This window comes from Lampris incognitus, chromosome 2 (genome assembly GCF_029633865.1).
Source record: "Lampris incognitus isolate fLamInc1 chromosome 2, fLamInc1.hap2, whole genome shotgun sequence".
Taxonomy (NCBI): Eukaryota; Metazoa; Chordata; class Actinopteri; order Lampriformes; family Lampridae; genus Lampris; species Lampris incognitus.
The window spans coordinates 136,950,565-136,978,317 of record NC_079212.1 but is presented as its reverse complement, the minus strand read 5'-3'; the positions used below and the strand labels follow the sequence as shown (position 1 = coordinate 136,978,317).

Here is a 27,753-nt window from a genome sequence, read left to right as displayed (position 1 = left end):
AGATGTGGAGGTGTTCGTGAAAGGGCTGGGTCTTTAGCGTCTTCTTAAAGATGGAGAGGGACTCAGCGGCTCGAATGCAGTTTGATAACTCATTCCACCACCGGGGAACTACAGAAGAGAAGAGTTTAGCTAGTGACTTAGGGCATCATTGTGGCAGAAATGCCAGGTGCCTTTCACTGGCAGCATAGTGAGCAGGACTGAGTGTAGACCTGAATGAGGAAGTTCAGGTAGGCGAGAGCCATTTTAGTTGCTGTTTTGTAAGCGAGCATTAAGATTTTGAATTTGATGCAGGCAGCTACTGGGAGCAGTGGAGGGATATGAACAACGGAGTGCCATGTGCTGTTTTGGGTTGGTTGAAGACCAGATGCACTACCACATTCTGGATCATTTGCAGAGGTTTGAAAGTGCATGCAAGAAGACCTGCCCGTAAGGAGTTGCAGTAGTAAGTGCATGATATTACAAGAGCCTGTATCAGGAGTTGTGCTGCAGGCTCAGACAGGTAGGGTCTAACTTTAATGATGTTATACAGGGTAAATTGGCATGACAGAGCAATCAAGGCCATGTGAACCTTAAAGGTTAGTTAGTCATCAATCATGACACCCAGTTTTCAGGCAGACTTTGTGGGCATGAGTTGGGTTGATCTGAACTGGATACTGATCTGTTGTTGGAAGGATGGACTGACTGGAATGACAAGGAGCTCAGTCTTAGACAGGTTAAGCTGAAGGTGGCATTCTTTCATCCATGCAGAGATATCAGCAAGGCATGACGATATCCATGCCGAGACTGTGAGGTCATCTGGTGGGAATAATAGGAAGAGCTGGGTATCGTCAGCATAGCAAAGTTATGAGAAACCATGGGAGCAGATGATTGCACCAAGTGAGGTGGTGTATATTGAGAAGAGAAAGGGACTAAGGACTGACCCTTGAGGTACCCCTGTGGATAAGTCGTGTGGTTTGGACACGTCTCCCCTCCAAGATACTCTAAAAGAGCTCCCTGAGAGGTAGAACATGAACCAGCGGAGGGCAGATCCTGAGATACCAAGCTCAGTGAGTGTGGAGAGGAATATTTGGTGGTTAACTGTGTCAAAGGCAGCTGACAGATCTAGCAGCAATAAAGCTGAGGGCTGAACAGCAGCTCTAGCCAAACGGTGTGATTCTTTTACCAACTGGAGTGCAGCCTTAGTAGAGTGATCTCGCTTAAAGTCAGACTGATTTGGATCATACATATTGTTCTCAGAAAGGAATTCAGAGACTTGGTTAAAGACTGAGCACTCGAGTATTTTTGATAGAAAGGGTAGGAGTGAAAGTAGTCTCTAGTTTTCAACCTGGGCTGGATTGAGTGTAAGTTTTTTTTGAGCAGTGGGTAAACTGAGCTTGCTTAATTGCAATGGGGAACACAACCGTTGTAAGCAAGCAGTTGATGATGTGTGTGACTGCAGGGTTAAGTGCAGGGGAAATGGTCTGTAGGAGGTTGGATGGTATCAGTTCCAGCAGACAGGTAGTGGGACAAGAGTACAGCAGAAGCTTGGAGACTTCCTCCTTGGTCAGGGGAGAGAATGAGGTGAGTGAGGCTCTGTTAGCTGGCAGCGGCAGACAGAGCTGGTCAGGCTCAGAGAACTGGTTACTGATGGCAGAAACCTTAACAGTAAAGTACAAGGCGAACATGTCAGGAGTGAGCAGAGTGAAGGTAGGAGGAGGAGATGGATTGAGGAGTGAGTTAAAAGCAAAAAACATTTTTTGAGCATCAGTGGCGCCACAGATCTTGTTCTAATAGTAAGTGGTCTTGGCTGTTTTTAAGCTAGAGGAGAATGATGCTAGGAGACACTGATAGTCACTGAGGTCAGTGGACTGGTTTCATACCATTTTCTCTCTGCCACTCTGAACCCTGCCATTTGCTCTCTGATGACTTCAGTGAGCCATGTACTGGGGGGGCATTACGAGCAGGTTTGGATGCTAGAGGGCAGAGATTGTTAAGAGAGGAGGCTAGTGAGGAACAGAGTGTGTCTGTAGCCTCGTTGACAGGGAGTGAAGAGAATTCATTATGAGGTGGCATGGAAGCCAAGACCTCATTGGAAAGCTGGGTCAGTGTAAGGGACCAGAAGTTTTGGTGGAAGGATATCATTTGTGGAGGAATGTGAGGATGTTCCAGTAAGGAAGCCGTGAATTGAGTAAAGAAGTAGTCTGACAACTGTGGGGGGGACAGTCAGATTTGCTGTGGAGCAGTTCCGAGTCAAAATCATATCAAGAGTATTGTCCGCTTTGTGTGTGGGAGGGGTGGGGACCTGTCTGCGGTCAAAGGAGGAAAGAAGAGACAGGAAGTCAGTCGCTTGGGTTTTGTCAGTAAGATATTTATGTCTTCCATGATTTTCCATGGTGTGTCATCATCAGGAATGGTTGAGAGTAACATGTCTCGTTAAATCACAAAGTTCCCCAGTTGACACACTGGTGGGCGGTATATGACAACCACAAATAGCTTAATAGGAGCAGTAACCATGATTGCATGGTATTCAAAAGGGGAGTTGTTGCTTAGCGGAGACACCTTAGTGAATTTCGAGTCTTTGGAAATGAGGACACCCGTACCGCCTCCATGCCCAACAGAACGGGGGGGGGGGTGAGAAAGCAGAGTCAACAGAGAGTGCGGCCAGTGTGTTAGTGTTTTCTGGACATATCCAGGTTTCGGTCGGGGCGAGTACCTGGATTTCTGACAGATTAGCAAGTGCTTAGTTAAATTCTGTTTTATTTACAGCCAAGTGGCAATTCCATAAGCAAAAGTAAATGAGGAGTGAGTAGATGAGACTTTCCTGAGTGAAAAGAGGTTCTCAGGGCTCCATTGTCTGCGACAGATGCGATTTTTTTCGATAACCATGAATGACAATGATGTCTTTGTAGCACATGGTGGGTGAAGCAGGCAAAGAGAGAACATAGTAGAAAAGGGAATTACCAGTGAGTGTCCTTGCTTGGTGACTCGCACAGGTAGACTCCCAGCATAATGAATCTTCCCAGTGAATATTATTTTCTCTCCTAAATCCACTGTAATTACACTGAAAAAAAAGAAAAGAAATATCATTCATATATACTAAGCTGGGCAGGACAGGGGCTTAGTGCAATAAGAACTGTCACCTCACGGCAAGAGGGTCCTAAGTTCCCAGAACACCTACCAGGTGTTAGTGGACACAATTACCTATGCTACAGTAGGCTCCCACTATCATATATCACCACCGTAAGATCTATGTAAGATATATGCATAAATACTCAATATTCTCCACCCAGATTTCCCCAAACTGAATAACCCTAAATATATATGCAATTAGTTGAATGGACACCTTTAACTGGTGCATTGTTGGTCCATGATCCATAGTTTTTCAGATTGGCTTGTCAACAAACACCATTTGTAGGAAATGGATTTGGAGAAGACAATTAATTCTGCCTAAAATGAAGTTGTCTCTCTTTAGAGGTTTTGTTAAGAGATATCCTACAACTGTTGGTTTCTACCTAGACAATCCATCACCCTCACACCCAGATGCTCTTGGGCTTCTGTCTCCTTGCCCGTCTGTCTGAACATCATCAGTGCAAATTTGATAGAATGCATGCCTTCTTTGATTAACAAGAAGGCAAAGTGCACAAACTAATGCCATATCATCTTTCTATCCCTACATTTGTATCATAAGCTTAGTTTTTGCAGTGTAGGAAGGTACTGCTATTCACATTGCGATTTTATGGTAGTACAGCAACATCTGAAACTTATTTTGGATTGATTTTAGCAATCTGAATTAGCACAGATATACTATGGCTCATGTTCTAGTGAACAGCCGCTTGGGACGAAGATTAAAAAAAGCACAGCCTGGTGAATGGTAATTGACAAATGTGTGTATCTCAGTAGGGGGGTCTCTTTTACTGTTGAGAAATAGTTACCGATGTGTTTCTTTTCCTGGCGGCACAGGTTAGCGCCTGTGTTCCTGAAACCTCATTAAGCATCCTCTATCATCCTCCATCTGTTAAACACTCAGGCAAAAGAACAGAGGAGGGAGAGGAGTACAAGCTTTTCGCTAACTCACCAAGTTTCTCCTCATCCCTCTTTCCCCCTACTACCTTTGTTAATCATGCCATCATTTCTGGGCTTTTCTCTCTCTTTTTAAATCTCCTGCATCGCTCTCTTTTTCAAAACCTGTCTATATGCCTTTCCTTTTATCTACAGTTTTACTTGTTTTACTTTCAATTCCACTGCCCCAATTCTCGGCTTCTATAAAATGGCTTTTGGGGGTGGGGAGCAAGAGGGAGTACTGACTGTTATTTTCTTTGCCATAAAAACCGAAATAATGCAAAGAGCGATCTGAATTATGATTATGGCTTGTTTATGGTTGTGCTCACAGCACTGCCACTGCCTGCCATTTAGGTACACACTCCACAGCAGGTAATTCTTCCACTAAACAGCCTTTTTACAGTTCAATTTCCTTTATCAGGATAACTTTGCATTACCTTTTTCGACTACATCAAATATTGTTCTTTCCCATTTTTTTTCCACTTCTCTCTCCCTCCATTGCCTACCTTGTGACCCCTCAATAGCTTGCCACACCAGTTCATCAGAAACACTGATATGAGTTTAATGGAATTAAAATTTGCTAACAATGCAAAATAATGTGAAAAAAAACCCACCCTCCCTCCAAACTCTCCTTTTAAAGTCCTGTACTGTTGAGAAAGAAAAGCAATGGGTGCAGTGTGTTGCACCATGCAAAAATCCATATCTCTACCAACTCTCTCTTATACGTCTTATTTAAACATCATTATCTCTTAATCCTTCTATTCTGTCCTGGTCTTTCCTTCATTCCTCCTCTCAGCCAGCTAAATGATCACCATGGAGAAGATATAAAAAAAAAGGCGAGGTAGGGGGAGAGAAAGACTGAGGGAGGGGGCTCACCAGAAAGCGAGTGAAAGAATTTGACACCAACAAAGAGATTCTGCCGTATTCCTCATCTCGCCTGTCTGAGTAGGGTGTAAATAGACAGGGTCATCTGCTGAGGTCAGAATTACTGATGATAGTTGATCTCTGGACGGCCCCTGGGGTCTGCTGCCTCAGGGACTCCAGGCTCCATCAACTGTGGCACTCTGGGGCCCGCTGTGTACCCCTGTGCCCCTCCAAACTTTTTAATGAGGCAGTTAGTCGTGCAGCGTGGCCTTACGTCGACGTTAGCCGACCGAGAAGCCTGATGAGAGGGAATATTGATAAAGCTGTCAGGCGAGAAGGCACTGTCCAACTAAAGGCGTGTGGGTGCGCGCGAGTGTGTGTGTGCGCGCGAGTGTGTGTGTGTGCGCGCGAGTGTGTGTGTGTGTGTGTGTGAGTGTGTGTGTGTACTTAATAATTTGCTCCCCGAGAGCAGTGTAGTCTTTTTGTCAGTTGCCAACTAGTCCCAAGTAAACACAGCTCACAGTCTTAATAAAGTTCTCTGACAGGGTTTCCAAGTGTTTGTTTATACCTGATCTCCATAGAAAATGTTATCAGGTTCACACCGGATAGCACACAAATGGATTTTTAATAAACCAGAATACAACACCAGAAGCAGCCAGAGAGACAGTACATTTACCTCATACATACATGTCGGTATATATTAGGAATTTCACCATAATCCAGAAGTCGTTGGACAGCGGGCGGGGAGACACCCTGGACAGGCTGCCAGGCCATTACAGGGCCGACGCCCCCCCCACACACACACACTCATACCTAGGGACAATTTAGTATGGCCAATTCACCTGACCTACATGTCTTCGGACTGTGGGAGGAAACGGGAGCACACGGAGGAAACCCATGCAGACACAGACAGAACATGCAAACTCCACACAGTGGAGACCCGGGATGACCCACCAAGGTTGGACTACCCCGGGGCTCGAACCCATGACCTTCTTGCTGTGAGACGACCGCGCTAACCACTGCGCCACCGTGCTGACATGAGAACATTATGTTAAAAGAAATTTACCTACAACAGTTTTAAGTATAGAAACTATTCCTAGCACTGTAATTCAGATTTCCATACCTTGAATGACTTTTAGGAGTAAAACAACCACATCTCTACAGTTAAGGTTTAGTAGCCCTCACTTTAAAGGATGTAGGCCAATGGTCCTGAGGGTCTTGAGCATATAAGAAGACCACAACGTTTTACGAGTTGGGTTCAAAGCTTTGTTTTTCTGATTTAATTTGCACTGACACTGTACACAGTGAACAAAAACAATTTATATGGTTGATGCGCAAAAACACGGCCAGACTTCCCCTGGCAAACATCCAATGCCCCCCCCATTTAATTCTTGCTGGTGAGTCCCGATAACCTTATTGATAGGGGTGCTACAAACTTAGATTGCCATTAACCATTTCAAAAATACAAGCAAATATTTACTCTTAACTCTTATACAATTTCCATGCAAACTGACAAGTACAGAGCTATCTCAATAAGCTAACTTCCCATGCAAACTGACAAGTACAGAGCTATCTTAATAAGCTAACTTCCCATGCAAACTGACAAGTACAGAGCTATCTTAATAAGCGAATGCAAAAAAAACAAAACAAAACAAACAACAACAATAAAACCAATTAAACATAAACCAAAAATCCCACGAGTCTTCCCTTCAGCCGCACATGACACAGATGGTATGAGGCTAGGCGGCATTCACATGCGTCTGTGGCTGACCACGCCAGGAAATAGACCTTTGAGAACACAATGATGAGCAAACTCAGAGGTAAACAAAACTGAAAAAAAAAACAAATGCAGCAAAGTAAGTGTAGAAAGCATGTGTGTAAACAAACTAAATTGCACCCTTATTTAGTCAATAATCACACATTAAAATAAATGATCAATGCAGAACTAGATGATAACTAGATGCATAACTAGGGATAACTAGATTCATAACTAGAAATATCTAGCTGCATAACTAGCTGCATAACTAGAGATAACTATAGATGCATAACTTGATGCATAACTAGAGATAACTAGATGCATAACCAGATGATAACTGGAGATAACTAGATGCATAACTGGATGATAACTGGATGCATAACTAGAGATAACTAGATGCATAACTCGATGTGTAACTAGAGATAACTAGATGCATAACCTGGTGATAACTAGATGCATAACTAGATGCATAACTAGAAATAACTACATGAGTAACTAGAGAAAACTAGATGCATAACTAGATAACTACAAACAACTAGCTGCACAACTAGAAATAACTAGATGCATAACTAGATGATAACTAGATGCATAACTAGATAACTAGATGCATAACTACATAACTAGAAATAACTAGATGCATAACTAGATGAGGACTTGATGTATAACTAGATGCATAACAAGATGATAACTTGATTCATAACTAGAGATAACGATGATAAGCAGATAACTAGATGCATAAGTATAGATAACTAGATGCATAACTAGAAATAACTTGATGGTTAACTAGAGTTAACTAGACACATAACTATATAACTAGATGCATAACTAGACGATAACTTGATTCATAACTAAAGATAACGATGATAACTAGAGATAACTAGATGCATAACTAAATGATAACTAGATGCATAACTAGATGCATATCTAGAGATAACGAGATGATAACTAGATACATAACTAAATGATAACTAGATGTGTAACTACATGATAACTAGATGCATAACTAGAGATAACTAGATGCATAACTACAGATGAGATGATCGGCATGACTGTGTGAGTGACTACAAGGGGCTCCTCTCATGATGTGTGAGGGAATGGTTTTAGCTCTCTTACCTGACAAATATCAATTTGACAATTGACAGATTGGTGGTGGGGGGTCTACAATGTCAACTTGCATGATAAAAAAAAACCCCACAATAACAAGAACAAGAAATGCCTATTTTATAGAGGTTGGTAGGCCACGTAGACAGGTCGGTGGGTCATGTAGACAGAGCGCATTTTAGATGACAGTGATTCCATGCTGATAGTTTTTTTTTCTTTTTAATAAATGAACACGGCATAATCTGATTTTTGCAACAGCAAAGCTAATTCACTGTGAATAAATTGTTGGTTTCTTGTCGAACGTAACTCATTATCATTTAAATTGATTGAATGGCATCTTGTGTCAACTTCACATCTTGGTGAATCCTTTGTGCTATTGAAAATAAATAAATGAATAAATGAATACATAGAAAATAAAAAAAATAAAAAAAAAGACAAGGCGGCAAATCTTTTGGAGACAGACACTGCAGTTCGTAACACCTTCTGGTGGTACCCCCCCCACCTACCCACTACTCCCTACCCAGGGCACAATAACAAAGATTAGTGAACAGGTCATCAACAGAGGATGTCAAGAAATCTGTAATGCACGTTGAATGAGTTGAGCTTCCTCATGGAGAATGACCTGCTCTGTCCTTTATCGCAGAACGTACTTTTGCTTTCAGTACATTATTCCTTGTTTGTGACATGAACTGACAACCCCCCCCACCCACCCTTTTTTTTCTCCCCAATTGTACCCAGCCAATTACTTCACTCTTCCGAGTAGTCCCGGTCGCTGCTCTACCCCCCCTCCCGTCGATCCGGGGAGAGCTGCAGACTACCACATGCCTCCTCTGACACACGTGGAGTTGCCAGCCGCTTCTTTTCACCTGACAGTGAGGGGTTTTGCCAGGGGGACGTAGCATGTGGGAGGATCACGCTATTACCCCCTATTTCCCCCTCCCCCCTGAACAGCTTCCCACCCGCACACACGGCCAATTGTGTCTGTAGGGATGCCTGACCAAGCCGGAGGCAACATGGGGATTCGAACCGGCGATCCCCGTGTTGGTAGGTAAGGGAACAGACCACTACACTACCCGGATACCCCATAAAAATAACCTTACTCCACATCATCCCCCCAAAAACTCTTGACAGGTCTTTTTTGTCCCATTGGAGGTTCACAAACAGTTTATTTTTCTTTGTTTTAGATGTACCACGATTTAAAAAGGTAGTGTTAAGTATAGGTGCTGTATTCAAGCACTAGAGACAAAATTTGGAAACAACTTACTCGGAGAGAATTAATATTCGTGAAACTGAGCAATTACATACTTCAATTCCCCTTTACGCCACTGATCAGAATTTTAGGAATTATCCGCCTCCCTGGAGAAAAGTCTGGATTCAAGTGGTCAGAGCAGCTTTGAGGACACCAATCAGGCCCTCTAAGTGTCAGGATAACCTTTGCCAGGGAAATGGTCCACAGCAGGTTGGAATGAAGTGCCAGATGTGGAAGCATCAAGCTCCATCGAGCAAGTGAAGAGGGGTGAGTAAGTTTGATTAATTTGCCCTGTTATACAATATCACCACTAAAATTAGATAAAATATCACAGTCATCTCTCTCCCTCTCTCTCTCTCTCTCTCTCTCTCTCTATTTCTTAAATACTGTCACACAGCTTACCACATTATCATAAATCTCAAGTTCATGTGCAAATACTGTTTGACTGCGTAACGCTCATATTGCCAGCGTTATTTGTTTTACATTGCAGAACGCTCTGGCATGTTAGTGCAGCGAGCGCGCTTCATTCATTTTTTAATTTCGTTAAAAGCTAAACTAGAGAGTGTCGCCGAAAAGACGGCCAATAAAGGCACTGTATCTGAAAATGCATGCCAGGCAGAAGTAACGGGTATACATGTGAACGGTTTGCCACCTATATGTTTCCTAACCTTACTTTTATTATTATTTCATGCTACGGTAGAATCACATTTACAGACTTAATGTGAGTCGAGGAGGGTGGCTGAAGTTTAGAGAAGTGAGCATCTGGGGAGTTTTCAAGGTTGGTTGGGAAAATCTAGCCTCTGCAAATAAGTATTTCTTTCTCGTTCCCAGGCAACAAGCAACAGGGCACCGGCTTAATGGAAATGGGCAGCGGCCAATGGTGAAAGCAACTACGTGTGGTTAAAAACTGCGGTGCAGCATATGGAAGCTAGCGTTCACAGTTACACTGGATCAAAGGGGTTGATGAAAACTGGGTTTGTTGCACACCTGTGCGTGCACTGATCAGCGCCATAAAGACATAATGAACTCCGGCTCAATACAAGTTCGCGCTATGAGGAAGGCCTCTGGCCACAACATGTCAGTACGTTTTTAGTAAAATAAAGCACAAGAAAAGTATTAAATGTAAACACTGATGGGGTGTTTTCAGCTGTCCCGATAGTAAAACCATCACCCGGCTCTTCCACTCTTGGATTTCTGTAGACGGAGCCTCACCCCAATGGTATTTTGATGTGATGTCCAACTGACTCCTGCTAGCGCAAGTCATTTTGACGGTTAAGGCCCAGTGTAGGAAAAGTTGTGTTTTCAAAGTGGCGTCCACATTATGAGTGATACAGAGTAATGCTGTAAAAATACGAACAAAGGGATGCAAGGGGAAGCGTTCATTAACAATTCAGGTCCTTGTTGCTTGGCAGTCCACGGGGAACAGCCAGATGAGAGAGCAGATGACAACACTCTGCAGGTATTAAAGATGGTATCTGGATTATTTTGCTAGCATGCTAGCTTAGGTTTGTATGGCTTACATGTCTCTAGTGCATATATGTATGTATACTGTATAAAACACACAACACACACACACACACACACACACACACACACACACACACACACACACACACATTACAATCTATCTACAACGTGGAAAAGGTTTCAGAGGAGGCAGGTTAGCAGAATGGGAATTCAGAGAAGCAGTTGATTTTATCTGCTATATAGGGAACAGTGATGGAAGTTGATATAGGCTTTTGGTGTTGGCGGGCCCAAACATAAGAATCCGTTTCCCAGTCATGCTAAAATTTCCAAAGCCAGGGCTTCAGGGTAGCGTAGAGGTCTATTCCATTGCCTACCAACACGGGGATCGCTGGTTTGAATCCCCGTGTTATCTCCAGCTTGGTCGGGTGTCCCTACAGACACAATTGTCTGTGGGTGGGAAGCCAGATGTGGGTATGTGAACTAGTCGCTCCACTAGCACCTCCTCTGGTCGGTCGAGGTGCCTGTTCAGGGGGGGAGGGGGAACTTGGGGGAATAGCGTGATCCTCCCACGCACTACATCCCCCCGGCGAAACTCCTCACTATCAGGTAAAAAGAAGCAACTGGCGACTCCACATGTATTGGAGGAAGCATGCGGTAGTCTGCAGCCCTCCCCGGATTGGCAGACAGGGTGCAGCAGCGACCGGGACGGCTCGGAAGTGTGGGGTAGTTGGCCAAGTACAACTGGGGAGAAAAAGAGGGGGGAAAAAAGCCAAAAAAATAAAACTAAAAAAATGAAATGAAAAGTTCAGCTTTGACTGGACTCAATAATGCACTCTGCCCAGAGTCACTGTAGGGTTACATTTAGGGAAGAAGTTCCACGTACAACCTCTTGAGGTGTTGTTTGTCACTCTCACGAGTGACATCACCTATGTTTGATACATGATGAATGGTTCTGTAAGTCTGACCCAATGAAAGGCCCAACGCACACCCAGAAGCATCTCTCATATAACTAGAACCAAGAGCCTTTAAACCAGGGTTTGGCAAAATGGTCCAGAAAGGTCGGGTGTGGGTGCAGGTCTTTGTTCCCACCAAGGAGTTACACATCTGAGTCTACAAATCAAGGTCCTAAGCAAAGACTATTGGTTGACTAATAGAATCAGGTGTGTAACTGCTTGGTTGGAACAAAGACCTGCACTCACACCGGACCTTTCTGGACCATGCTGCCTATCCCTGCTTTAAACCCCCAAAGAGCCTTTAAACCCGCAGCAAATTTCTACTTTTGCCCACTTCCTCCCCATCTTCTCCAAGAATTTGTGTACCATTTCTCCGACCACGCATAGATGAAAAGGTGCAATGCCCAACTGTTGTTGTCACATTGCACAGCACGTTGTTTCATCAACAAGAGCGCCACCTTTGCAGCACGTTCCTTGGAATTAAATCATACACATCTCTGGATGTGATATATCCCGGGAATGCTAATATTCTCACATTCAAAGAAATAACATTAAAATATAAGAATGGAAGCGTTATATTATTCATTGAGGTACATCAAGCATGCATTTCAATTCAGAAAGCTGATGTGTCAAAAATTCAATACAATTTCTGGAGTAAAAAGGATTACTTCAGAACAGATGTTCCTGTGGGAGGCCAATCTGAGAATCAAGGCCAAGCTCCACTTTCTTACACATCCCCTGTTCCAGAAGTTATTTTCACTCCCAGTGCAGAAAGTATCATGTATAACAGAGTTAATCAATTTGAGAGACAGCAGAGGAGGGCGGTACGGCTGGAGCAGCCTGCCCTCTATGGGCTGCACCTCTCACCATCACTTGTATTCGCTCTTTTCTCCATATCCCATCAACACCACCCTCCCTTTACCTCAAACGCACTCTCTCCTCCTCTCCTCTCCACTTCCTCGCTGGTCCTCTCATCTCTCTCCAGTTCTCCCCCTCTGGATTTCCCTCCAACATACAAACTCTCTTTCATTGCCCCTCCCCTTGTTTGCCTCACAAGATAATCCCTGGGAGCGTATGAAAACCACAATGCTAAAAACAAGGCCCTCTTTCACAAGGCAACCCCACGAAGCCATCAATCTTGATGTTCTTCTACAGCCACAAATTATTTGTATTGTCTCAGTCAATTACTCTCCCATTCATCTTCCCTCCAGCTACAGCATTTCCGTGTGTGTGTGTGTTGTGTGTGTGTGTGTATGTTTGGTGGTGAGTGGAGGGGAGGGAGGTTGATACACTGACCCTCTTTGTCGTTACATGTGATCAATACTGCCCAGTGTCACCTGAACAAACACAACCCCCATACTCCTTGCCCTCACAGAACCCGAACTATCACCCACCACACACACACACACACACACACACACACACACACACACACACACACTAAATAAAGTCTTGCGGCAGGCAGATTTACCTCATCCTGAATTGGGGGTGGGAGCAGCACCAGAGAAGTAGTCAGCTTTATTGTTTATGACTGCACATCATCTTCCTTAGACTGCCACAGGGGAGCAGAGACAGTGAAGGAGAGAGCGAGAGAGAGAGAGAGCGACACAGGCAGAATGAGAGAGCGAAAAGAAAATGAGAGGAAGAAAAACAGCCTGGCTAGAAATGGGAATTGGTCCGCGGTGGACTCGGGGACCACCTAATGATGAAGCTGCAGCAGTTGAGAGAGGTCTGATAGAGGAAAGGGTCTGTTCCTCTCAGAAGATGCAGGGCTATCATCCTCCATAAGAATGAGCACCGCATTTCTGCCTGCTGAGCTGCCATTTTGAAACACATAAACATGTCCTGCTACTAATGAGCTGAAGAATAGAACTCAGCGGATGGAACATTTATATTTTGCATTGCACGGCAAATAAACAACAACAAAAAAACAACTAATAAAACAAAACAAAAAAATTGTACTCACAGAAAAACAAAAACCTGGCTGAACTCTTGAGCCTTACAGAGATCTTAGGTTATCAAAGTTTTCAGGCAAGTTCTCATACAGTCAACAGAAATCTCAGGTGCCCGGGTAGCATAGCAACCTATTCCGTTGCCTACCAAGATGGAGATCGCTAGTTTGAATCCTTGTGTTAGCTCCGGCTTGGTTGGGCTTCCCTACAGACACAATTGGCAGTGTCTGCAGGTAGGAAGCCGGATTTGGGTATGTGTCCTGACCGCTGCACTAGCGCCTCCTCTGATTGGTCAGGGCGCCTGTTCGGGGGGGGGGGACTGGGGGGAATAGTGTGATCCTCCCACATGCTACGTCCCCCTGGTGAAACTCATCGAGAAGAAGTGGCTGGCGACTCCACATGTATCGGAGGAGGCATGTGGTAGTCTGCAGCCCTCCCCGGATCGGAAGAGGGGGGTGGAGCAGTGACCAGGATGGCTCAGAAGAGTGGGGTCATTGGATGGGTACAACTGGGGAGAAAACGGAGGAGGAACATTTTTTAAAAATCTCGAAAAATCCAATACATCCAACGGTGAAGCACTGGGAATGGAGAAAAGTGGAGTGTATTTGAAAGCCTGAAGTTGTGCGGCTAACCTCCACCCAAAAACAAAAGGGTTATCACTGATATGATTTCCATTTTTGACTTGTATAGCCATCTGCATCTAACACTCTAAGTGAAGGAGAATAAATTAATAAAATTCATTCTCGCCAACAAATCCCAGTTCATAAGACCGAAGGCGAATGTGTGCTCAGACCTCATCTACAGCAATGCTGGAGCGCCTCCGGAGGATAGATCGGTCACCTCTGCTTTTCACACTGCATGCATATGATTCTAAATACAATCTGGAGTTTAGCCATATGCAAATGAAGAAATTTGCAACATCTCTGCATTTTTGGTATTTTAGGTAAGTTATTGACTCCTTTGTCCCTTGGTTGTATAGTAACCACCTGATACTAAATGCAATAAACACAAAGCAGCTCATAATTCGCTTTCTGAAAAAGGCTTGTAGACTAGTACCGATTACCATGGATGGGGAGCATACAGATACAGCGGACTGATATTAATATATACGTGTTACCTTTGACCACTGAAGTGGAAGGAAGTTCATTAAAGACGTGCAGAAAAGCACAACCTAGGCTCGATTTCCTTAAGATAACGAGGTGTTTTTTAATGTCTGTAAAAAGAAGCTGCTGATGTTTTATCTTGTCTCGTCTCTATTGTGTGTTGCTTGTGATGGCGTCTGTGATAAAATAATGTTGCTTCTGGGATGAATAAATAACTAGGCTTTCTACAGTATCTACGTGAGATTTCAATGGCATCTACTCAATGTTCTTACAGACGTGTCTAATCATCATCAGGTTAAAGAAAACACTAATCTATATTATTGGTATATTAATGTACAGTATTTTAGGTAATATAATGACTATGACAAATAATGAGCTAAATATCGCCCAGCTGGCCTGGAAATGACTGGCGATCCCTATGGCTACTGTGACCCTGACCCAGATAAGTGGTTTCAGATATGGATGGGTTGGTAATAAACAATATTATAGTTTAATATAATTACTGCTTATCTATAATCAAAAGTTTTTTTAAGCAGAATGGCGGCCTGTCCAGGGTGCAGGGCTCGAAATTAATTTTTTTCCTCAGTGTCCCACAACTGTCCCGAATTCTACTTTGTATTGTCCAACAGTATAACCAACAGTGTCCCAAATTTTAATTCTTGTCGTCGCCCCCCCCCCCCCCAATTATGCAAAATACATATAATTTGATCCTTTTTTGTCACTTAATCATCACACCATGCACTCTGGTCCACCATATAAGTTTAAAATACTTATTCTTTTATTAAACATATGAATATTAGTTTCGGGAGTCGGCAGTCGTTTCGGGAGTCGGCAGTATTGGGGCTTGCATCAGGGGGCTGTTTATTCAACCACCTCAGCATGTCTTTCTTCTTCTTCTTTTAACTGTCGTTGATGATGGTCTATCGCTCTGGCTCTATGAATGTTGCATTGGCGCGAGTCAAGCAGCAGCCACTGGCAGAGTGGATGACGTAGAATGCATTCTATGATTTGCACAAACAGGCGATTGACTGCCCTATCGTGAGGTGCCGCAAGAACGCAAGCTTTCTGTAGTTTCGCCGTTCACACGTTTTTATTAAATTATTCAAACGACAAAGTAACATCTAGATACTCATAATTAATTACTTTCGTAATATTTCGAAGTTTACTTTGACTTTTTTTTTCACTTTCCTGGAAATGTCCAAGACAAAATATATTTGTGTCCCAGTAGGATTTTTTATGGTCCCCGGGACATCGTTAATTTCGAGCCCTGCCAGGGTGTCTCCTCACCTGCCACCCAATGACTGCTGGGATAGACTCCAGCGTCCCGCGACCCCAATTGGGATAAGCGGCTTGTATAATGGATGGATGGATGATATTAATTCTAATTTCTTCTGATGGGTAAAAACCCTTGGTTTGTTCACCCTATATTACTACTGCTCCTATTTTATTGTTGTTTGGGTTGCCTTCCAAATGTAAAAAAAAAAACTTCAAAAAATGCAATTCTTTGTCTTTACAGAAAAACAGATTTCTTTTTTTTGGGGGGGGGGGATTTTCCCCCTTTTTCTCCCCAATTGTACTTGGCGAATTACCCTATTTTCCAAGCTGTCCCGGTCGCTGCTCCACCCCCTCTGCCGACCTGGGGAAGGCTGCAGACTACCACATGCCTCCTCCGATACATGTGGAGTCGCCAGCCGCTTCTTTTGACCTGACAGTGAGGAGTTTCGCCAGGGGGACGTAGCGCGTGGGAGGATCACGCTATTCCCCTCTGTTCCCCCTCCCCCCGAACAGGCACCCCAGACCAGCCAGAGGAGGTGCTAGTGCAGTGACCAGGACACATACACAAGTCCGACTTCCCACCCGCAGACATGTCCAGTTGTGTCTGTAGGGACGCCCGACCATGCCGGAGGTAACACGGGCATTCAAACCAGCGATCCCCGTGTTGGTAGGCAATGGAATAGACCACCACGCCACCTGGACGCCCCAGAGAAACAGATTTACAGATACCCCCCCCCTAATCTCTCTCACTGAAGAAGAACAATAGAGCAATGGGACAAATATGCAAAATCCCAGCAGTTAGGATCTCCGTAGCATATCTGCAAACCCTGCAAGAAATTTGCATTAATTGCTTTCTTTACTAGGTTCAAAGACAAAAGAGGGGAAGATCATTCAGAAGAACTGCCTTGTCTTGGGGTTAATGAGATGGTAACATACAGAGGCATCAAGTCAGGCACATATAGACAGATACAACAATATGAACGTCTGAATATGATCCAACTTGCTAAATATCCTGTACATAAATACTTGAATTCATTGTTTTGATGGAAAATAAAACAACACTAGCAATTGCTGTTGTTATTTATTTATTTGGTGTTATGTAATAGATAACAGCATGGTACTTTTTATACATATTCTATGACAGGTTGATGCAGAGTAAAACTTCCGATAGGTTGGAACATTTTTCTGTATTATTCTGTCATATGTCTATTTTATTGCTGTTGCTTGGTGAATTCAATCAATTAAGTTGCTTTTATTTATAAATAGCATTGCTATACTGTTGCAGTGTTTGTCTAAACTGAGCTTCTATAAGGATGAAATAAGGGAAATCGTTGCTTTACATTTGAGCTGGACGGATATGTTATCCCTTTGGGTTAATGGTAATGCTAGCATTTTATTGTGTCATTGTTGTAAGTCCATTGAGATCGAATCCTGCAGCCGCCACTGCCTTGACCCATCCCACTGCAGCAATTAGACAGTGCTAGTAGTGTTTGTGTAGAACAGCGTAGACATGTTATAGCTCTAGGGTCTGTCTGTATTATAAGCAGAGAAAGCTCCAGGGCCTCGCTGAGACCGTCTACCGAAGCAGTATACTGGTGGTCCATATATAGCCTTCGGTCACACAACATCTACATACGAACAACCATTTAAAATTTCTGCTTGACATTCACCATTGAACTCACAACAAAACCCACGCAGCAAGTGTTTAACCTTGTCTAACAAAGGTGAAGCCACGTTGTGTGACTTGAGCTTGATAGTCCACTGTGTAGCCGAAGTGTTTTGATTTCAGTTTCTGCTCTCAATTCATATATCACACAACATCCTTTACTGAATCAGCAAGAGTGTGAACTACTTCCCTTTATTTCACCTTCGCTTTCTTCAAATTCAACAGCACAAACTACCTTGAAATTGTTCTGCATTCAACCAACTGTTGAAACCAGGCAACATTCTCACCTTCTCTGGCTCCACTCACAGTTCTGTCGCCCCCCGGAACACAGATGACCATGTCCTGTTGTGTTAAACCCGAACTGAGTACTGGTCTTATTCAAACACTCATGCTATTTATTATCCAAGCCTAGCTCCAAAAGACTCCTTAAAACCCCAAATAGCATGTCAATACACCAGAGTCCCATTACGCTTTCCTCTGGCCTCCACGTCCATGCCGAAGCCGATTCTCTGGATACACACATAGAAATGGCATGCTATTGGAGATGGTCAGGATAAGACAGAAAGAAATCCACATGCAGCCAACAACCACTGCTCAGTGACCAGTATCAACCTAATGAATTACATCATGTCTTGATGCATGCTCAGTAACCCAGGTAAGAAAATCAAAGGTTGAATCAGTTCATCTGGATACAACTAAGTCATATCCCCCTCCCTTTTTCTCCCCAATTGTATCCGGCCAATTAGCCCACTCTTCCGAACCATCCCGGTCGCTCGTCCACCCCCTCTGCTGATGTGGCGAGGGCTGCAGACTACCACATGCCTCCTTCGAGACATGTGGAGTCCCCAGCTGCTTCTTTTCACCTGACAGTGAGGAGTCTCACCAGGGGGATGTAGCGCGTGGGAGGACCACGCTATTCCCCCCAGTCCCCCCCCCCCCAAACAGGCGCCCCAACCGACCAGAGGAGGAGCTAGTGCAGCGACCAGGACACCTACCCACATCCAGCTTCCCACCTGCAGACACTGCCAATTGTGTCTGTAGGTACGCCCAACCAAGCCGGGGGTAACTCGGGGATTCAAACCGGCAATCCCCATGTTGGTAGGCAACGGAATAGACCGTCCTCCTGGGGAAACGCCTCACTGTCAGGTGAAAAGAAGCGGCTGGCAACTCCACATGTATCAGAGGAGACGTGGTAGTCTGCAGCCCTCCCCGGATCGGCAGAGAGGGTGGAGCAGTGACCAGGATGACAGAGGAGTGAGGTAATTGACTGGGTACAATTGAGGAGAAAAGCAGGGAAAAATCCACGCAGGGAAAAATCCGCCCCCCCCCCCCCAAAAAAAAAGAGGCTAGAATGACTGTCAGTTACAAAGTCTGCACATCATTAAGCTGTAGAATATGCTCATGTTAAAACAGAAGGCCAATGGAGAGATAATAGAGGAATAACGGAAAGCCACATCTTCACCCTCCCTACCCCACCTGCAGGTTTTGGTACATCTCCTGTAGAAGAGTTTAGTGAGAGCTAAGTTGGTAACTTTTATCACAAAGAATATCAAGGGTCATATTTATTGATTTTCATTCGGGAGTACAGTAATAAAGAGAAATTAAGAGGCTAGTAGCTGGGTATATAGTTAAAGAAATACAATCTGTACCTACTGTAGACTCACCTTCTTACAGACAAATACTGAATAAGATTCCAATGTCTGAAAGGCGCGGTCCTCAAAGGGAAAAAATAAAGCTTTTGCAAGTTATTTCGATAAATGTTAAGATGACATTGAAACCAAAGCTTAAAGAAAAGCAGGCATCATAAAATCAAGTTGTGTACAACTGTACATAGTTTTCTATTACGTTCTTTATCATGTTGTGAATTTGGGATGGACATCCAACATTTCAAAAGGTTGAAAGGATCCTTTTGAAAACTCAATCTACATCACTGATCATACCGAGGGAACTGCAGTCGTCTTAGTGATTAATGTAATTCAGACCGTTACACGTGTTCAAAAGGAAGGTTTTTTGTTTTTGTTTTTTTAAGGCTGAAAATGTAAATTGGGTTCACAAGTGAATACTCAGTAGTTTGGAGTATTAATGATAAGGTTTGCAATGATTTCAATGATGACAAACAAATCCAGAAAACAGTTAAAATGGAGACATTCAGAAGAATGTGGCAGCAGCATCCAGGGTGGCGGCTCAGTATAAGGACAGACACAAAGACTGGTTAAATGCTTGTTGAAGGACGTCGTCCCCAGATTTGGCATTCCACATGCCTTAATTTCTGATAGGGGTACCTGCTTCAATGGAAAGATATGGAAAGAACGGTGCTGCCCAAAAGATAAACTCAAGACTTCCCTGTCCTTACCATCCACAGTATACTGAACCTGTGGGGGAAAAAAGTAATAACAACAACAACAGCAACCACAATAAATAAATAAATCCATCCATCCATCTATTATCCAAACTGCTTATCCTGCTCTCAGGGTCGTGGGGATGCTGGAGCCTATCCCAGCAGGCAATGGGCAGCAGGCAGAGAGACACCCTGGACAGGCCGCCAGGCCATCACACAGGGCCCACATACACGCACACATTCATACCTAGGGGCAATTTAGTACGGCCGATTCACCTGACCTGCATTGTCTTTGGACTGTGGGATGAAACCGGAGCACCCTGAGGAAACCCATGCAAACACGGAGAGAACATACAAACTCCACACAGAGGACATCCTGGGACAACCCCCCCCCCCCCAAAGGTTGGATTACCCCGGGGCTTGAACCCAGGACCTTCTTGCTGTGAAGCGACTGTGCTAACCACTGCGCCGCCTAAATAAACAAATAAAATACCAATAAAATAAACAATAATAATAATAATTAAAGTAATAAAAAACAAACTGTCTTAATCATATTCTGAAACAAGACTGAAATGGACAGTTGCACTTCCTGTGGCCCTAATGACAAGGAGATCCATACCTGCCACACAGACAAAAAAATCCTCCCGAAATTGTTCCTGGCAGGCCGAAGTTTATTCCCACAAACTCTCTCTTTAAATTAGAAGCATGGCTCTTCATGCTATAGAAAACACTGTTATCTCTTTTTGTCAGTCTTAAAATGCCCCTTGATTTTTAAGCCCAAGGCCAAAAATGATGTATTGACGTAAAATGGTTGTAGCGCTTGATCACATTTGAATACATGCATGAGGTGACCCTTTGTAGTTTGTTCCTGAGGCATCACATTTAATCCAAGTATTACTGAAATGGAGTTGCAGAAGCTCAAAATACAGTGTAAATTGAATTTTATTTTTGCCAAAAACAGAAATTATTGAGTGAACTTACTTTGGTTTTGTCTCTTGAGCTTATGACAACAGAACTATTGCCAAAAGTCTTACTAGTAGCTTCTTCATATTTTGATTTTATAGTACCAAAATATAAGCATTTTACTTTTTTTTTTTTTTACCATGGATATATGCATAGCAGATCCCCAAAATTGTCCATTTAGAGTGTTCAAAAGGTAACTTGGGCCAAATGATGTTATGGGCTTTGAGGAGTGTGCAAGGCCACATATTTTGGGACCTTTCATCTAGACGTCCCAGTAGAAGGTCAGTGCTGCAAATCCACCCTAAGTGATTTTACCCTCACCAAATGACGACAATAAGGGGATACTTAAAACTTGTATTAACTACTCTTGTCGTCTCTAATATTTACTGCTGCACAGATTCTGCACAGTCTTATTGACAAGGCTGAGTAACTAGTTACGTGTGAAATTAAGAATATTAATCTTCCTCATAACGTGACACAAACTAAGCCGGTGGGGGTTGTCTCTGATACTATTGAACAACAGAGCCACCTCCGCCAGCCTAGAGGTCTATAAAAGGCACATCAGTATTAAGATTGAATATGACTCAGTTTCAACAGCCTCAGCTGAGCATCAATTTCAGCTGAGCAGCAGTTTCTGCTTTTTAAATCGAATAAATCAAATTCATTTAAAAGTAGTTGGAGGGAAAGTCCAGCTATTAAACTTTAGAATAGGTTAGTTTTATCATTGACCGGACATTTAAATTTAATTAAAATTAACTTTGTGTCCCAGTTTCTTCTTCAAAATATTCATTTTTTTATGCTAAAAAAGTTTAATTTACCTTGACAGAAATCTGTTAACTTAATTTGGCATATCAAGCAGTCACATATTGGCAAGGCTCTCCTGCAAAAGCTGAGACATTAAGATGGAAGGACACTGGCTATATATTTAAAAACTACTGAACCTAGCAATATACAGAATGTTATTAAGTGATTCATGCAAGGGCTGGATCCTGACGGGGGGCAGAATCGCACATGACACAAACTGACTATCTAGCTTCTTCCATTTTAGCGCTTTTGCTACAAAATATTCAAGATGTTGCCACAATTTCCATTGCAATTGGGGTTACAGCTTGCATCCCAGGTGGTGCTCATCGCACCAACCCAACCCCATTACTTGAGCCAAGGAAGACAAAGCTCTGTGATCTTGGAATGAGAACGAGATTTCTGTTAAAAGATTTAAATAACGATAGGATATTTGCATCCTATAACCACCTCCAAAGCTTTTTTTCCTAGCTCTAGATCAGGAAAGTCATGCCAAATGGTTACACTCTCTAATTTGGGGACCCACCACCCATTTGAATAGGCAGTCTACTGTCATGAGATGCAAACCTTGAAGCCTCCCTCTGAAATATACAATTTAATAGGTGAAATCCCAGGTGGCCGGTTTCAACCCCCGATCACCAATTTAAATATGATGAATACTGAAATGATGAAATTCAATTTGATTCAGGCACAGTCACAACAGGTTGCAGCGAGTTCAACTTTGTAAAAACAGGGATGAAAAAAGAGCCTCTGCTTTGCTAATCCAGCATTTTCTATAAGGAACATTTCTACTTGGTTCATATTTCATTGGTATAATGTGCAGGACTCTACATATGTTGGCAGCACAATACAGAAAATTCAGGCCAAATGGTTACACCCTCTTATTTGGGGACCCACCATCCATTTGAATACTGTCATCAGATTCAAATCTTGAAGCCTCCCTCTTAAATATACAATTTAATAGGTGAAATCCATTCAAAACTAATGGCATGCATAATGAGCCTTCAGGAGCCAAACTTTGGAGCCTCTATTGTTTTGTTTTGCCCCCCCCCCCTTTTTTTTTCTCCCCAGTTGTACTTGGCCAATTACCCCACTCTGGCAAGCTGTCCCGGTCACTGCTCCACCTCCTCCGCCGATCCGGGGAGGGCTGCAGACTACCACATGCCTCCTCTGATACATGTGGAGTCACCAGCTGCTTTTCACCTGACAATGAGGAGTTTCACCAGGGATATGTACTATTCCCACCAGTCCCCCGAACAGGTGCCCCAACTGACCAGAGGAAGCGCTAGTGCAGTGACCAGGACACATACCCACATCTGGCTTCCCACCCGCAGACACGGACAACTGTGTCTGCAGGGACACCCGACCAAGCCGGAAGTAACACAGGGATTCGAACCAGCGATTCCCGTGTTGGTAGGGAACAGAATAGACCGCTATGCTACCCGGACGCCCCTTTTGCTAATAAGCAAGCATCACACCACCTCTTCTTCAGCAACTAGCATAGGCATATCCAATTTAAAATATACTGTATCACTATAAGCTGTGTCCTGGCTCACCTAGCTTGCTAGGATACATATATGAAATTGATTGTCCCCACCTGAGCTTTTGCCTACTGTGTCATGTTTTGTCCTTCTGGCATGCATGTCAGCATAGTGCGGTGAGCCTTCTATGACTGTGTCTCAACCCACTGCTGTCTCGTCTTAAATAAAACCAAAAAAATTCCAATTGGTCAATTGATATGGGCAACATAACAGCTTTCACAGAGCAACTGGCAAGTTGCCTTATCTCATTAGGATACATAGGTACCGGGCTGCCACAGCTTGATTGCTAGTATAAAGACGTTGAGCTTTTTAAAGCTGTTCACGACAATCTTAAGCAGGCTTAATATATATATATATATATATATATATATATATATATATATATATATATATATATATATATATATTGATGGCTTGCTATTTTAATCTGTCAAACTAGGGGGACTCTAGTCGGACATTGTTTATGACCGACTTTATGTAAGATATACGTAGGTCATGAAAATTATAGTAAGATGCTGTACAGGCATATATTAAATCCCGCTCATTCTTATATCAGGTATAATCTTTTTCTGAGAAATGCTGTTCTTATTTAGTGCAGATAGTGAGCCAGGGTGGGGAGGAGGACTGTGAGAAAAGGTGGAGAGGTGTTTTGTGGATTAGGCGGGTTTCAAATTTTAATCCATTTCATCTCTAATATGTTTCTTTTTATGCTGTGCCGGAATACAAATAATTTATTTGGGGAAGCATGAATCATGCATTTGCAATGACTAATTATTTATATAAGTATTAGCTTTTTCAGGGCTCATAGTTCATTATAACAATTGTTTTATGGAAGTTGAATTACTCCGCCAGTACAGTTCATAAAGCCAGTGAGGATAATGCCTTATTAGATTAGTGAAGTTTGGTATAAGGTAGGGGAGTGTTGGACATCAGGGAATAGTGCGCTCCAGGGAGCTTGGCCAGAACACCATGACGCAGAAATGGGAATACCTACTTTTTTTTCTTATTTTGTATGTACCACATGCGGTCGGCTGAATTTGAAATTTGTATGTTGAAATGAGATCAGGCATGGGAATTTACACGGGATTTTGATTGCTTGCATAATCACAGTTTCAAGGCTACCCCCATGCTCAGCCTTACACACCCACATGGATTGTGGGTTTAAAGCTGGCGATTATTGGCAACTATCTAACATGCTTAAATAAGAGTAGATACATGCAGGGGTGTGAGCTAGTGAGGGCAGATCCATAGAATTAAGGACTGTGTGTTAACACAGATCTTTTAAGTGCAGTGGTTCTCAACCTTTTCGAGCTGCGACCCCCCAGAATAATCAGGTTGGTTGGTTGGTTGTGACCCCCCCATAGCACTGGGACATTTAACTCATAACACCTCGATGCAAACACATTGATCGCTGATAAACTGTCTTGTTGGCCCAAGACTGTTCAGGAAAGCTACCAAAATCACACAGGAAGACCACCGCTTTGCCCACTGACAGAACAACAAATAATGTGAGTTTGGATTTAATTGGTGTTTTTTTTTTTTAGATTTATTGACATAATGGCACTTCATGTGCACACACAGTTTGACTCTCACATACACACTCAATAAAATCTATTATATCGCAAATTATATCAGTGGTACAGGTGATGTAAAAACCATTCCTCAATCTAAAATATGTTGTTTTATTTTTCCATGGCACTGTGGCACTGCCGCTGTAGGCTATGCATTGAAAAATTGTGGTCACTCACTCACTCATGGATGATCTGAGAGGGATGTTTAGCAGGGACTAGGGCTTGAATGACTTCAGAATTTTTAGAAAGTCGACAGTTATGTGATGAAAGTCGAGTCGATCTAGACTAATTGCTGATGACGTCATGAATAAAACCACAGGAGAAGGGGCTGCTTTGCAACAAGTGACAATCTGTATTAGCAAAACATGATGAATATGCTGACAACAAACAGCTCGTAAACATTATTTACACAGAACATAAACAAGTAGAAACAACAACAGGTTGCAACTCAGCTGCAACAATGTATGTAAAAATAAATTATATGCACTACAACTCCCATTTAAGTGTGAACAAAGAAAAACTGAAATGTGAAAAATACTTGACGTGGAAAACAAAACTCAGACAAGATCTAGCCTATAAACATACTCCCTGTCATAGTCCTGCTCAGTCAACATTTTTGCTTTTCGATCCTGGTTTACGTGCAAGAAGATAAGGGAATCAACGTGGACTGGAGGAAGGCTCGCCCGCTGTTACATGATGGTGTTCCCAGCCAGAGAGAATATTCTCTCATTTAAGGGTGCTGGTGGCTGGGACAGTCAAGTACTTTTGCATAGCTTGGCCAAACAGGGAAATCTGTCCTGGTTGTGGGCCCACCACTTCAGTGGGTTCTCCATGGTGGGAATATGTTGTGTTATGAAATAATCACAGACGTCTTTGGCTGTGGTGGAGTAATGTCCCACTTTCCTTCCAATTTTATAGTGTGGCCTACAAAAAAGTTATTCAAAATCTAGCTCAAGCCAGGCTTTTTTCCCCAGTTACTGGCTCACCTTCATTATCAGCCACATCCTCACTTTGGACACCCTCACCTAGGATGAAAATTAATAGTTTACCATATAGCTGCGCATATTATAGCCAATTTTTTGTTTGCTTCTGTGAAGCACTTTGTAAGGTGGGTTTGGAAAAGTGCCCTAGCCTATAAATAAAGTTTATTAATTATTATTATTATTATTGTTATTATTATTTCTTTCATGTTTCCTGTTTTACATCCTGTAGAGCTAGGTCCAAACTATGGACCTGGGGCAATACAGGGCAGATGTCAATTGATTGACAGTACTCGTCGTAATATGTGGGCTGTTCAGAGTAGGGCAATCTTCTGGTCTGCATGGATGTTGATGTTGCCTGGGAAATGGTTGGTGAACTTTTTCATTCCCTTCTTCATAAGTCCTAGAGCGCCGATGACCACTGGTGTTGTTTCGGTCTTCATACCCCACATCCTGTTGATTTCAATCTCCAGGTCTTTGTACTTGGTCAGCTTCTCTGTGACTTTCACTGAGGTGTTTTTTTCAGATGGTATTGCCATGTTGATGAGCATGCACCTCTTTTCTTTCCTGTCCTTCATAACGATGTCGGGCTTGTTGGCTTTTATCTCTCTGTCAGTGTGGATGGGCATGTCCCAGAGGATGGTGACATCATTGTTCTCAGTGACCGTTTTTGGCTGATGAATGTACCACCACTCAGTCGTCTTGATCTTGTAACTCCTGCAGATATTCCAGTGCAGGTATGCTGCTGCCTTGTGCCTGTATATGTACTCAGTCTTTGCCAGTTCTGGGCAGCCTGAGACAATGTGGTCGATGGTTTCTTCGCACAGATTCTGCATTTTGGGTCTGTTCCATCTTTGATGATGCGATGGTGATAGGATCTGGTTGCCAGGCTCTGATCTTGTGCAGAGATTATCAGGCCCTCCGTCTCTGCTTTCAGTCCGGGGCTCCTCAGCCACTGGTGTGTCTTTTGTTGGTCCACATCTGCATCTTTCCTTCTTTTTGGGTACTTCCTGCACATTGCTTTGTCCTTCCAGGTTTTTTGCAGTTGCTGCTGTCCATAGTGTTTTGCCTTCTGCTTCACTTATTTGGTGTCGATGATAGTTGCCTCATTTTCTGTTGGTGGGGTTTCTGGGACATCAAGCTCTTTCTTGAATTGTGCAGCTTCTTTATTCATGGGAGTAGATATGATGTTTTACTATTCACAGGAGTGGGTCATCTGTTTTTGTCAGGTATGCATCCAGCCCGATAGTCGTAGTCTTGAAGGTCAGTTCGGGTTGGACTAGCCCTCGTCCTCCTGAAACTCTTGGTAGGTACAGCCTGTCAATATCTGTTTTCAGGTGGTGCCTCTTCTCCATGGTCAGCATCTTTCTTGTCTTGGTGTCTAGTCTCCTGATGTCGTTCAGTTTCCAATTGATGATGTTGAAGCTATACATCACTACAGGCATCGCTTGGGTATTGAAAGCTTCGGTTCTTTTAGCCGCACTGAGTTCGGTCTTCAGCACCATACGCACTCTCCTGTGGTACTCTTTCCGGATCGTCTCCTTCATGGTTGAGTGTTGTATGGTATCTCCTCTGTTCACTCCTAGGTACTTGTATGTGCCATCTTGATGTAGCTCTTTTATTATGGTGTCAGTGTCAAGGTCTAAGTCTGCAGTCTTGGTAAGTCTTCCATTCTTGAAAGTGGCTTTGGCACACTTGTCGATTCCGAATTCCATCTTGATGTCGTCGCTGACGATTTTGACGATGGTGAGTAGACCTTTCTGCTGATTGTCGTCCTTGGTAAATGTCTTGAGATTATCAATGTAGAACAGGTGGGTCAGTTTGCCATTCTGTGATTTGTACCCATAGCGGCTATTGTTCAGTAGGTTGCTGAGCGGCACTAGTACAAAGCAGAAGAGCAGTGGTGATAGTGAGCCCCCTTGGAAGATTCCACTTCTGATGTTGATCAGTCTCGATGTTAACGACCCCTCTGCATGATGGAGTGTCAGGGTGGTCTTCCAGGTCTTCATGCTCACTGTGATGAATTTGACAGCTGTTGGGCAGACTCTATAGATCTTGAGGCTCTTCTCTATCCAGGAGTGTAGCATGCTGTCAAATGCCTCCCTGCAGTCAATCCATACTGTTGACAAGTTCTT

The 27,753-nt window shown here is 43.2% G+C and overlaps 1 protein-coding gene and 1 long non-coding RNA gene across 2 annotated transcripts in view; both read right to left on the bottom strand.

Annotated features, from left to right (window-relative positions):
• The window catches only part of fhit (fragile histidine triad diadenosine triphosphatase), a 473,490-nt gene that overhangs the window by 219,759 nt on the left and 225,978 nt on the right, over positions 1-27,753 (bottom strand). The window lies entirely within an intron of this gene.
• Positions 1-27,753, bottom strand: part of LOC130107687 (uncharacterized) — a 108,639-nt gene that overhangs the window by 12,010 nt on the left and 68,876 nt on the right. The window contains exon 2 of the long non-coding RNA XR_008809823.1: positions 2,941-3,040. This is a non-coding gene — a long non-coding RNA (uncharacterized LOC130107687). The remainder of the gene's footprint in view (positions 1-2,940; positions 3,041-27,753) is intronic.